Source organism: Chroicocephalus ridibundus, chromosome Z (genome assembly GCF_963924245.1).
Source record: "Chroicocephalus ridibundus chromosome Z, bChrRid1.1, whole genome shotgun sequence".
NCBI classification, from domain to species: Eukaryota; Metazoa; Chordata; class Aves; order Charadriiformes; family Laridae; genus Chroicocephalus; species Chroicocephalus ridibundus.
In genome coordinates, this window is record NC_086316.1 from 83,433,724 (window position 1) to 83,449,435 (window position 15,712).

Consider the following 15,712-nt stretch of genomic DNA (forward strand, 5'->3'; position numbering starts at 1 on the left):
GGGTGCGTTTTTAATGAAGGGAAGGAGCGTGCAGCTACGCTCGTGCTGGGAGTTGATCGTTTGCTCTTGCAGGCATGGCTTCCACTCATGGGTTGACGAGGGAAAATTAATTAGGCTCCTAGTTTTGCTTCCTACATGACACTAACTCTTTTTGCTTCTGATTAAAGTGTCATCACTGTGACAGAAAGCCCATCTCTCTGAAGGGGTACAAGGGATTTTGGTTGAAGCAACAGCAAAAGCTGCATATTTCAAGATGCGCTTCCCCGGCACCCACCAAACACTTCGCCCTCGATGCCTGGGGTGTTCACGCACCCCGTAAACTCTGCCTTAAAATTCTCCCCAGATTCACCCTCAGCTCAGAAACACAGGATAGATTCAAGGAAGAGGGTCCTTTTTGCAATCAGCCGCTTGCATTTGCGACTGCCTGACGTTGCAATGAGACGGATGCTCAAAGAAGCAGCAAGGGTTAAACCCAGAACGAGGAAGAGGACAGGCAGGACTCGGGGATGAAGCAGTTGATCAAAGGGTAGCTCAGAAGCTATTTAAAAATAAACCAGAAAGTAGAACTTCCAGGCGGTTGCCGCCGTAATTACAATGCAGACAACGGAGCCATGGTGCTGTTAAGGTTACTGGATTTTCCTAGCAGCTGTGTTTAATTTACTTAAAACATGCAAAGCCATCAGGTCAGATCCCATTAGCAGAATCACTCCAGAGCACTGCAAGAGCCCGGCCAGTCCAGCCCTGCAGAAATGCTGAGGGCAAAACAGAAATGTGAAACGCCCCCCAAAAGAAATGAGAGAGATTCATGCGATGGCCAACGTCAACGTGCGTTGCCTTCCCCCTCGGATGCAGAAGACGCCGGGTGGTCGGTCCCTCCTGCTCATCAAAGGACCTGGCCCTCTCCCCCCACCAGAAGCCACTGACGTCGTCTCCTAAGGCCAGAGAGGGAAAGGCAACGCTGAGATCACCAGAGCCAGAAATCAGTGCAAATATCTCTCCTGGCTGTAATGGAGAAGGTACCTGAGAAACCTGGGATCAAGAATTTAGGGAAGTCCTTTGAATGTGCTTTTCTATGACCCAGGTTCTCTGTGTGTCCTACAACCTGTTTATGAACACGTACAATGTGTTCCCTGGACCCCTCCCCTCTCTGAGCATTCCCCTGGCTTTTGCGCGGCCTCACAGAGGAGACCCGCTTGGCCCAAACTGTGTGAGATGGAGCTTGGTGGGTTTGTGGGGTCAGGCTTTCACCTCTGGAGCTTTGCTCACACGTACCGAATTGGGGCCACGCGATCCATCAGGAACCTTTCCAAAATACAGCACCAAAACCTCCTTGTCAGGAAAAATCTTCTAGATTTCTGTATTTGGGTGGGGTTTTTTTCCCATTCATTTAACGTTGGCTCAACACTCACTCCACCAAAGGGAACATCAAGGTTTCATCCACTATTCATGGCTCCTACCAGCTCAATTCTATTTCTAAAATTAGCAGCCTGAGACACTTAATTGCTAGAACAAAAGCTGTTAGATCATGTTTTGGTCCCTGCACACCACCGTAAGTGCTTCTGCAGCCACCTACAACCACCTCAGAGTCAACCGTGGACCGAAGCTCAAATGCGTCATGTTATTATAGAATAGAATCATTATAGAATGTGTTGGGTTGGAAGGGAGCTTTAAAGGCCATCTAGTCCAACCCCCCTGCAGTAAGCAGGGACATCTTCAACTAGATCAGGTTGCTCAGAGCCTCATCAAGCCTAGCCTTGAATGTCTCCAGGAATGGCGCCTCCACCACCTCTCTGGGCAACCTGGGCCGGTGTCTCACCACCCTTATGTTCCACTAAGCCCTACCCAGTAGAGCGATGCTGCGCAGCTTTAATCGGAGCCAATACCAAAAGCAGCAGAGCTGAAGACAAGGAGAGACCAGAATATGCTGCGGGCTCCCTTCTGCACATGGCCCAGATACAAAGTCATTCCTACAGCAAACGGGCAAATTAAAATAACTAAAACAATAAAATACAATACAAAATAACGTGAAGCAATGGGTTCACGGGAACTCTGAAACCATCCAAGCAAATTGCATTCTCCTCATTGACAAGGACCGGCACTTCTTGCCACCAGAAGCCCTCCTGAAATCAAGAGCTCCTGGCCCTGGAGTCGCTGGAACAGCTTAAGATCGCTCTTCCAACACAAAGTCATCCTTCATGGTTTAGAAAGGTGTGAGACTTATTTGCATAATAAATGACAAGGCTGGGATACAGGTTTCTGACAGATCCCCCCCCCCGCCCCAGCTCTTCCCTTTGGAAGAAATCTATTTATTCCGAGTGAATCGTCTCTTCTCCAGATAAATGGTGTTTGTAGCCCGTTTAGCTCGGCGAGATACGCATTCTTTTGCATGCCCATAATGAATTTTCACAGCTAGAGCCCCTAATCCAGTCTAGTCATGGCGGGTTTATCAGGACCTCTTATTTTATTTCTACCGGTAAATGGGAATTGCTTTCCTTATCGCTATCTAGAAGCACCTGAGTGATTTTTGCTTCATATTTCCCGTCCCACTGGAATTCAGGATGCGGTGCTATCTGATACTGTACAATTGTCACTCATGTTATTTGCCTTTTTATTTTAATTTGTTGGATTTATTGCTTTTTTTTTTTTTTTTTTTAAGGAGATTTTACTTTAAGATCTGAGTCCCTCCTCGCCCCCTGCCATCCTCCCGCTCACATTCCTTAGGGGGATCCGTGGGAAGGCAGGATCAGGGCTTGTCTTGCCTTCATCTGCCTGATGCTTTCCCAAGGGAGAAGGCTTAAACACTGGGCATGCCCCCAGCCATCCCACCTCCCTCCACCGAGGAAGCGCAAAAATACGCAACGACAAGCAGAGGTTTTTCCCAACGTCGTGTTTAAAAGCAAAGGACCTCAGGAGAGCAGGGGGTTGCCGACGGGCTCGCTCTGGCTGCTGCAACCAGGTAGATAGCTCTGAGCTCTGGAAAAGTGAACCCGCTGTTGCCGGAAAGGCACAAGAAGACCCATAAATCCTGCAGATAACACCGTGATGGATCAGTAGTGGCAAGACATTAACCTTCACTCTTGAGGAGACACCCAAATGATAACACCTGTAGCCACGCCACTCCAGAGTTATCAGTCTTGTCACTCGTGAAGATAAATCTATCTGACCTAAACCATCATCCTACGCCCCTCCGGCTTTCTCGCTCAAAATCCTCGTAGATACCAGCAGGGATCAGGAAAATCGCACCTAATAATCAACCGAGTGCATGTAACAAGGCTCACATGGAAACCATTTCCTCCCAGTATGTTAAAATAATTCCGCAGAGCAGGGGAAAAAAAAAAAACCACGGTAGGCTTGAAGGCCGGTCTGCAGGGAAAGTGCTACATGTCAGTGACAACTGTGGAAGGACAGAAAACAGCTACCAAAACCTCAAGGAGCTGTCACGCACAGGAAAATGGAAGTTAATTAAAGCCACTTAAAAAAATACATCTGGGACAGGGGCGTGGGATGTAGGGAGGGAGAATGAAGTGATATTAAAAGCTCAGGCAGATGGTGAATCCCAGACAGGAGGCAAGGCAACCCGTTCTGCTAAATCCAGATGAGCCCCTCGCCCCAGAGCCGTGCCGGAGGGGGCAGGATGAGCCCCCTCCACCCCAGGGCTGTGCCTTGCCACCAGGCACCCATCCCGCAGCCCCCATGGGGATGTCCAGACTCAGCAGGTCTGTCCCTCCACCGGAAAACACCGGTGAGGGCCCGCCAATGCTCTCCTAGACCAAGCGGTGCTAGTTTGGGATTATAAATCCATTTCTTGCCTTCCTAACATCTTCCCTCCTGTGCCTACCACAACATTCAGCTGAAGCAAGAGCCACGGGCAAAGCATCCACCTGGCTAAGAGCGCGAGGATGGAAGTCCACCTCAAACACACCACCAGCACCAACATCACCTCCACCTTCAGCCTTGGTCCTCCTCCGAGCACAGTCTCCCTTGAGCCTCCAGAGTTGACTCGCCTCCTACTAGGCTCAGAAGATGAGGACAGGTCACTCACACCAGCCACTGCTGCTATAAAAGCAAAATGAGAAAGATTTGGATAGGTTCTACGCAAACATGACACCCCGTGTGATATATGCGTGACAGCTTTGAATGTAGATACCTTGAAGCTCAACAAGACAAGAAGCTTGAAAGTTACTTTGAGTTGTTTCAAGACATAACCCCTATGTCTTGCTTTGAACTTATGGCTCCACCACAGGAGACTTTATTTTTATTGCAATGAGCTCCCAAAGAAACTTCAAATGTTGGGTCTTTATATATTCCCTTGAGCGTTAATTCAGAAGCGGTACCAAAATACCCACACAAGGTTGGGTCATCGTGGAGAACGTCCCTCTGCTACCACTGCCACTCAACCAGCCGTTTGAGACACCCCTGCTTGGAAAGCAGTGCCGGCCAGCCTCAGACGGGAAGGGAAACAGCAAAGCCTTCTGCACACCATCAAATCCCCGCTGCGGGATGACAGCCGGCAAGAGGAAGTCTTGCCATGACATCAGCCCGACCCAAGTTGGAGAGCAGGCGGCACGGAAACACAGATGGAGAAGCGATGAGAAGCCAGGTTTCCAACACATCTCGGTCTGCTTCCCATGCTCCTTTCTCTGCTAGGATGGGGGAGACGCAACGAACCCAACGCCAACCCAGCGTGGTCCTCCAGCGAAGCCGGGAGGCTGCTGGAATTTGGTTATCTTAGTTAGCAGGGAGTTGGTGTAGTGAAGGACCCAGGTCACACGGGAGAAGGTCTGAGGTCTCCGTCCTCACCCCAGAGCTCATTTTCTAAACCCAAACCAGCCTTTGCTGCAGATCGTTTTATTCCAACCCTGGGGAAGATTAATTCGTCCCAAGTCCCCACGGCTCTGCGGAGAGCGTCACCGCCTGGGGTCTCCAAATATAGCCCTGTAGAGCATCCTCCTCCCTGCCTGCAGCACCGGGCAGGCAGCCAAGCCCCCCCACCCATGCCCCCAACCCCTTCCCTCCCAAGGGCTATTTCCTTAACGCAGCCCAGCTGCCTGCCCCCACCCGCCAAGGGCTGACAGATTTGTGCAGTCCCCTTAGGGTGGGGTAGGTACATTTATTTCCTCTTTTCCAACAAAATAAAAAAAAAAAGAAAAAAAAAAAAGAAAAAAAAAATGCAATTAACCTTTCCCTCTCCTTGCAAGGGGCAAGAAACATCCCTGCCACAGAAATGGTTTCGGGACCAAGAGATCTGCTCACGCAGCTGCGCCAGTGCTATTCTGGCTTAGCTAAAATTAAAGAGCTGAAGTCGTATGTGGGCCTTCACGAAATTGTCACGGAGACCGCAAGATTAGAGGACCAGCCAGTGACCTGGGAGGCCGAGGTCTATTCCCAGCTCCGCCAAGGGATTCTCATGTGAGTCACAACATGCTTCTCAACCTCTGTTTCCCCTGAGATAAAAGAAGGGCAGAGAAACTAAGCCCATCAAGACTGAAGACCTACGCGTGAAGGACCTGCAGCTCCACAGGACCAGGTAAATCCGCAGGCAGGACCAGACACCGAATTTACCGCACTCCTGGGAGGATGAAGTAGCTCAGTTCCTTTCGGAAGCTAGACAGGCTTTCCCAGTCTTCAGGCCAAGTTCACTGCCCCTCTAAGCGATTCCACGAGGAGCAGATCCATCCCCCATAAACCTAGGGACTTCTGCGCAGTTTCAAGACGGAAAGAATAATCCCATCTCACAGACTGTCCTGGATGCCTCAAGCTGCTCTGTCCCTTCCAAAACAAATCCTGTTTATCCCGCATTTCGCCAGCATGCCCAGCCCAGAGCGCTGATGGACTGCTGCTAGGTAGACACACAGGGCGAAGATCTCAACTACGGACACAGAAGCAACCCAAGGACAACAGGGGAATCGCAGCCACATCTTCATAGAATCATAAAATTATCAAATGGTTTGGGTTGGAAGGCACCTCTAAAGGCCATCTAGTCCACCCCCCCCCCCCGCCATGAGCAGGGACATCTTCAACTAGATCAGGTCGCTCAGAGCCCCGTCCAACCTCGCCTGGAATGTTTCCAGGGATGGGGCAGCTCCCACCTCTCTGGGCAACCTGGGCCAGGGTTTCACCACTCTCGGTGTGAAAAACGCCTTCCTTCTATCTAGTCTAAATCTTCCCTCCTTTAGTTTAAAACCATCAACCCTTGTCCTGTCGCTACAGGCCCTACTAAAATCCGGCCCCATCTTTCTTACAAGCCCCCTTTAAGTATTGAAAGGCCAATAGGTCTTGCCTGAGTCTCCTCCAATACCCATCCAAATGCTAGCTAGCGATCTAACGGCACTGAAAAAACAGGAAAGTGCAGGATAACCCCAGCATCCCGGCCACCATCCCCTCTCCTACCAGGAGCAGGTCCTCCTCCACCAGCCGCGCCAGCTATTGTTGGGCACATAAAGACGGCTCCACCAGCCCCTCCGTCAGCATGGAGCTCATTACTCCGCAAAGGGCTTTGAAATGCTCTGAATATGAAAGGTGCTCCATCAGACCAAATTCAGCTCCGTTTGCTATTACAATACACTGCATTTCTTTTGTCTGCGCCTTTTGATGGCGCCCAATTGTTCCCCTCAGTCAGTATTTCGGAGTCATTAGTCGGAATTAGTAAAGTTCCCGCTGCCGGACTTTTCCAAGGCTCTGTTCTTGGGCTACAAAGAGTCGATGAGGAGTTGTCCTGCTTTCACCGAGCTGGAGGCGCGGCGGGGAGCATTTCGGGGGGAGCAGGCAGTCTGCTCGACTCCACTCGCCCGTTGCAGGCACCGGGGAAATGCACGTGCTGACAAGATGCTGCGGGTGGTCACAGCAGGGCTGGTGCTTCCTGGCCAGGAGGGAACCCATAGACCTTTTCATTTGGTACCTCTGGTAGGAGCAGGTGAAGGGCTTCGCCCAGTTGCATCCATCCCACAAAGTTCAGTTTTTTCACCCAGAAATCCCCCGCTCCCGGTTTCAAGGCACCAGCACTGAAGAAGTCACCTTTCTCTGGGTGACAGGCCACCTCCATGGTGAAAACACCATGGATGTGCCTAATCTTGTCCTCCAACCTCTCGCTCACGTTACACCTTTCCAACTATACCAAAAAGCCTCTTAGTATCAAGATGCTTTTTCTCTGAAGGCATTTATACATAGAGCATGCCGGGTCCTCCCTACCCCGTATATTCTTGGAATATTCACTTGGACTTAGGAGGAATTTGGTGGTGGACATTTTCACCGGAGGATCTTAACCCATCTGGACCTGTGCTCCTGCCTTGGCTGAGCATGCTGGAGTAAGCCAACTCACAGGGGAAGGCTTGCGGATATACCAGGGAATACCACCCCCCCCCGATACCCAGCTGGCCCAGTTTGGTGACGTCCAATCTACAAGTACGGGCGTGCATTTGCCATGGGAAGCCCAGCAGAGAGGGACAGCAGATGTGGCTTTCCTTGTCCTCCACCAGCATGCATCACGTTCAACACCAGAGCAGGTGGCCGAGGTCCTCCAGCCGAAGATCTCAACCCTGGGGGTGATCAAGGGGTGTATGAAAGGGGGCATCCCTGGAGTACTTCACCAGGTATATCCTCCCGATGGCCAGCAAGCAGCTGAGATGCTTCCCAATTCGGTGGCTGTACCTGCAGCACTGCGTTAACAGCCCCTCCTGGACCTTTCATCCACAAATTTCCCTAATTGGTTTTGGAAGCCATTTATACTTTTGGCATCCGCAGCATCCTGTGGCAGCGAGGTCCATAGTTTAATGACATGTTTTATAAAAAGCAAGTCCTCCTGTTTAAGGCCTCTGCCCAATCGTTTCATGATTTTTCTCTAGCTCCTGTGTTGCAAGACACAACAAGATAACTCTTCCCTGTCTCACCTCCACACCACGTAGGGCTTATATACCCCACTTAGATACCTCCTCAGCTCCTTCTCCTCCAGACTGAAGGGCTTAGGCTGTTCGACCACTTTTCACATTGAAGCTGTCCCATATCACTCCTCCTTGTACCCCTCCCCATCCTACTCTCGTCACACCACGAGTCCTCATGTGTCAAATGGGGCACACTTTTGGTTCCTTCTTTGTCACCAGGACCCAAAAACCCATCACGCTGCACAGTATGGTGGCAGATCCTTGTGTCCCAACCCGCTGCATTGAGGAGGAGCTCCCAGCACCTCCACACGAGGAGAAGCAAATCCCAAGCCATGGCCTGTCCCCAGCACATGAACCAAGGCACATCAGGTACATCCCAGTCCCCAAAACACAACACACCCCGCAACAGACTTAATTGGCACAGGCGTTAATCAAAGGAGGCCCCTTGGAAACTAATGGTGCAATGGGGCTGAAGACCAACACAAGAGAGACGTGCGCCCCTATGAGCCGATGCCAGCTGAGACTAAAGGTGGGTCCCACTGTGTTACACACTTTCCAGATATAATACAGCCTCCATGACAGACCACAAGAACAGTTTGGGTTGGAAGGGACCTTTCAAGGCCATCTAGTCCTGGCCATCCGTGTCCCCTGCCACGAGCAGGGACATCTTCAACTAGATCAGGTCACTCAGAGCCCCGTCCAACCTGGCCTGGAATGTTTCCAGGGATGGGGCAGCTCCCACCTCTCTGGGCAACCTGGGCCACTGTTTCAGCACCCTCAGTGTGAAAAATTTCTTCCTTCTATCTAGTCTAAATCTACCCTCTTTTAGTTTAAAACTATTACCCCTTGTCCTCTCGCAACAGGCCCCGCTAAAAAGTCTGTCCCCATCTTTCTTCTACCTCCTTCAGGTACTGTAAGGCTACAATAAGGTCTCCCCGGGGCCTTCTCTTCTCCAGGCTGAACACCCCCAACCCTTTCTGCCTGTCCTCACAGCAGGGTGGCTCCAACCCTCGGATCATTTTTGTGGCCCTCCTCCGATAGAGAATTCATTCCTGTTCGCACATAAGGAGCTCCAGCAGATACACGAAGCGCTGAAGTTGCACGGGCTACGCCCCATCTAACAGCGTTATCTGGTCCCCAAAGAGCCAGCTCAGGGACCACCCACCTCAGGGACTCCCACCCACCCACCCCGCCCATGGGGGCAGACCCTGCCGCACCCACCCTGGCCATCTCACCATGGTTTCTGGATGCAACGTGGGCATTTGGCCACTACAACCGCGAAACAAAACGGTGGGGCAGACCGACCTTAGAAGACGTGCCCAGGGAGTGGGAGGAAGAGCCCAGCACCAAACCCAGCTCCTTCAGCAGCCTGTTATCTTTCATGGAGGATTGTACTTCCATTCCCTAAGGATTTCCCTGAAAATTATCTCCTAGACCATCCCACCTAACGTTAGAGACAGCATTCCCATTGCAACGCAACCAAATGCAGGCAATTCACACCTCTCACCTTGCATTTTCTGTAAGTAACGCAGTACAATAAAACAGCCTGCCCAGATTCCAGCCTAATCTAAAAACAACTTTATGGCTTCTAATTTTAGCACTAATCTTCCTTCGCTATGGTTGTGTGATTTCTAATTATTTTATCCCCAAGACTTGCTTTGACGGATAGTCGTACCTTTTCCAGTGCCGAGCGACTCGTAAAGCGCCTTTAAAAAATACGCTGATCATTTCAGCTTCATTTCCAGTTCTTACGCAAATAACATTCTCCTATATGGCTTCACTGTGGAAATATTATTATTATTAAAATAATAATAACAAAAGCAATACAATTTAAAAAGGAGGGCTCTATTTCTTAGGACGATCCCAATCTGAACCTGCAAACACCGTATTTTCTCTTGAAACTTGTTAAAGAGCATAAATCTGTTATCCAGATACGGATCTCTTAATAATTCAGTGCCTTTGGCTTGGCATCGCTCCCAGAACATTTCGCCTTTATCTATCCTTATTTTCAGGTTACAACACATCGAAGAGCAATAGGCCACGCCGAAACCTCGGGGGCCGGGGGGGGAACTTTGCGAGGCACAGGGCGAAGCGGCGGCGGAGACGCGACTGCCTTGATGCTCCCCGGGAGCGTTGCCTAGCCAAATCCTCTGAATTTATCCCAACACAGATCAGCCCTCGGCTGAAGGTACGTTGTAGGGGCTTAGGATGAGCCTCCAGCCCCGGCTCCTCAGCGGGCAGATGTTTTCTCTCCTACCGTGCTCACCTGAAGCAACCTCTCGATCCTCCTAATCGCTGACCTAGATCAAATCTGGATCTGACACTGTTAAATCTGCAGGAAAACTTACTGGGGAGAGCCAGAGATGTGCCCTTGTGGCCAAGAAGGCCAATGGCATCCTGGGCTCCATCAAGAAGAGTGGCCAGCAGGTCAAGGGAGGTCATCCTCCCCCTCTACTCTGCCCCGGTGAGGCCACACCTGGAGTACTGTGTCCAGTTTTGGGCTCCCCAATTGAAAAAGGACAGGGAACTGCTGGAGAGAGCCCAGCCGAGGGCTACCAAGATGATTAGAGGACTGGAACATCTCTCTTATGAAGAAAGGCTGAGGGATCTGGGTCTTTTTAGTCTGGAAAAAAGACGACTGAGGGGGGATGTTATCAACGTTTATAAATGCTTATAGGGTGGGTGTCAGGAGGATGGGGCCAGGCTACTCTCAGTGGTGCCCGGTGACAGGACAAGAGGTAACAGGCACAAACTTGAGCTTAGGAAGTTCCTTCTAAACCTGAGAAGGAACTTCTTTCCTTTGAGGGTGGCAGAGCCCTGGAAGAGGCTGCCCAGAGAGGCTGTGGAGTCTCCTTCTCTGGAGACATTCCAAAACCACCTGGACGCGTTCCTGTGCCATCTGCTCTGGGTGACCCTGGTCTGGCAGGGGGGTTGGACTAGATGATCTCCAGAGGTCCCTTCCAACCCCTGCCAGTCTGGGATTCTGTGCGAGGGTGCTGCCTGCAGAACGTTTCAGGATGCGGAGGCAGGCAGCTGCCACCGGGTCGCAGGTCCCAGGAGGACCCGCCACCAGCAGCCGGCACCGGGGTGGGGGACGCAGACACCGGGCTGGTGGATGTTTGGTGGGTTATTTCCTTCCCCAGGATTTACATTGCGCTCCGGTCAATTGGAAAACATCCATTTGACCCGCGACACTTTTGTTTTAGTTACTCTCCAAGCTTTGACGGCAGCGGTTTAACCACAGAGCATATGAGCTTCGTCACCGAGAAAGCACCTCAGCCCCACAAATTCAGAGCGGGTGGGGAAAGATATCGCACCGCAGCCCTGCCGGGGAATATATTTCTTCTTTCTCATTCTTCATTTTCCTCTCTTTCACTTTCTGAGCCTGTTTCACCCTCCGCCTCTTCTCCCTCCCCACTGGATACACGAGCTTAGCTCCCCAGCGCCCACCACAATATTCGAGACAGAAGGATACGGGGTGGCTTTTTCTTTTCTTTTTTTTCTTTTTTTTTTTTTTAAAAAATTCCCCGCACAATACTGTCATAGAGTATTTGAAATGGTGATTGTCAAAACAGGAAACAACCCAGTCAAAGTCCTCAGGCCGGGGTCCCGAAAATGTCACCGTACAGAGCTCGCAAGGGATGGAGAATAGCCCTCTGTTCCCGCACGGAGAGAGGATGCTCCGGGAGAGCGGCCAGCGACACACCATCTGCCCTCATGCCACCCGGATCTTGGGAGCTGGGCTTTGACCTCTGCTGAAATCAGTGGGAAGCTGGGTTTTATTAATCGATTTATTGGGGGGCGGGGGGGGGGGGAGAAATCTGACAGACAGGGTGAAAAATTATAACCCTCTGTTGAGCGATACTTTTATCAGCATAGAGAATTTCGTAGGGAATATCACCTCGCTCAGGAAGCCAACCCTACAGGAAATCCTTCATCCTTAGCCTTCCAGAGTAACGTCCACAGCATCCTGCTGGCTTCCTTCTTACTCCTCTTAAAACTCACCCAATGGTGGAGTCTCCGTCTCTGGAGACATTCCAAACCTGCCTGGACGCGTTCCTGTGCAACCTGCTCTAGGTGAACCTGCTTTGGCAGGGGGTTGGACTAGACGATCTCCAGATGTCCCTTCCGACCCCTGCCGGTCTGGGATTCTCGCTTCTCAAGCTCACGCTCTGAGTTTGAGCTGGCCTCGGGAGTTGGAAGAAGAAATCTCGGGTCAACTCCTGCCCAGGGCCACTTGGCCAAGGCACCGGGGTGACACCACATCTCCACGAGGATGCAGAGCAAGGCACCACTTGGCCCTAGGCTCTTTGATTTCCATCTATCCACCCTGGAGCAAAGTTTTAAAGTTTCTCAGAGGCACGACAAAGAGGCCAGGTTCGGAGGTGAGAATGCAGCTGCTGCGAACAGGGGTAAAACGGATTTTCACAATTTCTTTTTCTGCAGAAAACAACTGCTAGGTTTATTTTGAAAAGCAGGCTCCTGCAGCTGTGGGTTTTGAGCCCTTCTTAAAAGCCGGACCTGAACAAGCATCCTTGCCAACAAGTATTGATATTTTAAGCTTTTGACTGATTCCGATGGAAGTGAAAACTTTTGTTTGGTTTGGTTTGGTTTTTACAGCTTTCTGCAAGTCCAGTTCAGGAAAACTTCCCAAGCAGAAGAGCCGGTGACCATTGCCGGAACGGTGATCCAGCCATTCAGGTTGCCCAGAGAAGTGGGAGATGCCCCATCCCTGGAAACATTCCAGGCCAGGTTGGACGGGGCTCTGAGCAACCGGATCTAGTTGAAGGTGCCCCTGCTCATGGCAGGGGGCGTTGGACTAGATGGCCTTGAAAGGTCCCTTCCAACCCAAAGCATTCAACGATTCCCCCTCTGGAAGCAAAGGAGATATATTGTTTTATTTTTGAGGGAACAGTGGTTATTATTGTAGTGCCGAGACACCGATCTACAAAATAACAACCTTCAGAGGGAAAAAAAAGAAATCCATGGATTCATGGGACGGACAACTAGGAATGTGATTTCAGTTGGTCCATGTAGCCCAGAACATCAAATTTCACCCATCGTCCAGGGAAAGAATTAGCATAATTACCTAGGGCTTGATCCTGAAAGGTGCTGAGTGCAGTCAAGTGGTCTCCACTCCCATAGGGTTCAGTATCTCAGGGGGTCTCAGCAGGGTCAGCCTTGGAGCCTGGGCAAAACAAGATAGGTTGGTCTTAGTCCAGTCTTTTGTGAAGAACCTATGCAACTGATAATCAAAAAAAACTCAAAACCAAAACAACAAACATCCCAGCTCCACGTGCCAGCCCCGTATTCCTGTATGGGAAGCTAATGCAATGATGATGCAGACCATGGCTGGGGAGATGTTCTCCAACCCCCAGGCTTTCTGTGCAGATCAGGGATGGATGCCTGCAGCACACGGGAGAGAAACGACACCAAGACGGATGCGTCCACAGAGCTTTGGTCCACATCCAGGAACATCAAGATGATGTTTCTCAGGGGTACTGCTTTATCCAAGCCATCGCACATGGACACGCGCACTGTCGACACCATCCCCGAGCTGACACACCTCCCTGGCAGGAGACAACCTCCAACGTTGCTTTGCCAAGTCTACGGGGAGCGATAAACCTGGAGAGAAGTTTGCCTGGTTTCCAGGGAGGAAGCCTAGGAACACCCCTCCGTGCTCCCTGCCGGCTGGCAGTGACGTGTGGCGCTCCAGCCCCGGGCAGGCACGGCCGTGCCAAGAGCAGGGTGAAGGGAGGGAAGAGGATGACGGGGACAGGATGACGGCACTTTTCTCCGTACGGCCCTTTGTTCTGGGAGGTCTCCCGAGACGCTCGGCTCGGGGTGGCCAAGTCCTCCTCCTCCTTTCCCTGTAAGGGGAACAGATGAGGGGAGGAAAACAATGCGCTCTCCTCATTTGCCTAATGGAAGAACAAAAGCACAGTGATCCCATCCAAAAATGTCTTTTGAGGAACAGACCATGGAGTCCGAAGGCCCAGTATTTCTGGTTTATTTATTTCTGGATGAACTCCAGCCTGGCAGCGTCTTTCTGTCCTTCCTCCAGACTCTTGCAGGACTTGCCCAGAGCTGCACGGATCGTTGCACAGACCCCAAAACCAGTCCAGGATTTAACATCCAGGAGCTTGTAGCGGCGATGAAACCAAAGGTGAGGTTCCTCCACCAGACCCCATCACAAGCAAGCCCCGACCATGGGGCGGAAGGGACAAGGGGGCATCACCCACCCATAGCCCTGGTCCAGCAGGATGCCTTCAGCAGGAAGGATCTGCCCCAGCGTGATCCCACTGGAAACTGGGACCAAAAGCCACTAAAGCCAAAACCAGCATCCAACCTTTCATTTCTCAGCAGCGGTGGCTGCAACGGAGCAGAAGGGGATTTCTGCCATGCTGACTACTCACGGAAAGTCCCCGACTGGCCCACAACCGTGGAAAAAATGGAAAATATAACTTTAATACCAAGTTGGTGGCAGGCTGTCTATTTTTCTCTCCTGTGACTAGTTACCATGGATAGATCTCTGAGGTCAACCGTGCAATTGTTCACTGCACTGCTCCCATTAAATAGAAGACGAGCAAATCATCCCATTCGTACCGTACTTTAATTTCCAGAAATTCTTTGTTCGTTTGTTTGCTTAAATTATTTCTCTCATTTAAAGAAACAATGCAGCCTTACAAAGCCAGGACCCAGATCTCTCGAGTAACCCTGCTGTGGTTCGTTACTTCTACGCTAGTTAACGAGGCCAGTAATTTCCCTACGGTTTAATAGAAAATCTTCCTTTCAGAATACAGAGAGGCAGAACATTTTAACGAACTCATTCCTGTATTCCAGTTATGTCGTAGGTGTCCTAGGCAAGGCACGTGTCCTCCTTAGGGCTACAGCATAAAAGCAGGTACCCTAAATGGAGGTTTTTTTCACCCAAAGGGCTGAAATGGAGCGCGTCCTCAGCAAGTTTGCCGATGACACCAAGCTGTGTGGCACGGTTGACACAGGGAAGGAGGGAAGGGATGCCATCCAGAGGGACCCGGACAGGATGGAGAGGTGGGCCCATGCAAACCTCGTGAAGTTCAACCAGGCCAAGGGCAAGGTCCTGCACCTGGGTCAGGGCAATCCCAAGCACAAACCCAGGCTGGGTGGAGACTGGATGGAGAGCAGCCCTGAGGAGAAGGACTTGGGGGTGTTGGTGGACGAGAAGCTCAACATGAGCCGGCAATGTGCCCTGGCAGCCCAGAAACCTCCCGCAGCCTGGGCTGCATCAAAAGAAGTATGGCCAGCAGGGCGAAGGAGGTGATTCTGCCCCTCTGCTCCGCTCTGGGGAGACCCCACCTGGAGTACTGAGTCCAGCTCTGGAGTCCTCAGCACAAGAAGGACACGGAGCTGTTGAAGCAGGGCCAGAGGAGGCCCCGGAGATGCTGGGAGGGCTGGAGCCCCTCTGCTGGGAGGACAGGCTGAGAGAGCTGGGGGGGTTCAGCCTGGAGAAGAGAAGGCTCCGCGGAGACCTTCCAGCCCCTTCCAGTCCTTCAAGGGGCTCCAGGAAAGCTGGGGAGGGACTTTGGATCAGGGAGGGGAGCCATGGGACAAGGGGGAATGGTTTTAAACTGGAAGAGGGGAGATTTAGATGAGATCTGAAGGAAGAAATTCTTTACCGGTGGTGAGCCCCTGGCCCAGGTTGCCCAGAGAAGCTGTGGCTGCCCCATCCCTGGAGGTGTTCAAGGTCAGGCTGGATGAGGCTTGGAGCGACCTGGTCTAGTGGGAGGTGTCCCTGCCCAGGACGAGGGGTTGGAACTAGATGATCTTTGAGATCCCTTCCAACCCAAACCATT

General features: G+C 51.4%; 1 protein-coding gene across 3 annotated transcripts in view; it reads right to left on the reverse strand.

The window, feature by feature from the left end:
* ZBTB7C (zinc finger and BTB domain containing 7C) overlaps positions 1-15,712 on the reverse strand; it is a 165,099-nt gene that overhangs the window by 81,717 nt on the left and 67,670 nt on the right. For all 3 annotated transcript variants that reach the window (XM_063321050.1, XM_063321049.1, XM_063321048.1), the window contains one exon: positions 12,967-13,065. The gene's annotated coding sequence lies outside the window, so the exon portion shown is untranslated. The remainder of the gene's footprint in view (positions 1-12,966; positions 13,066-15,712) is intronic.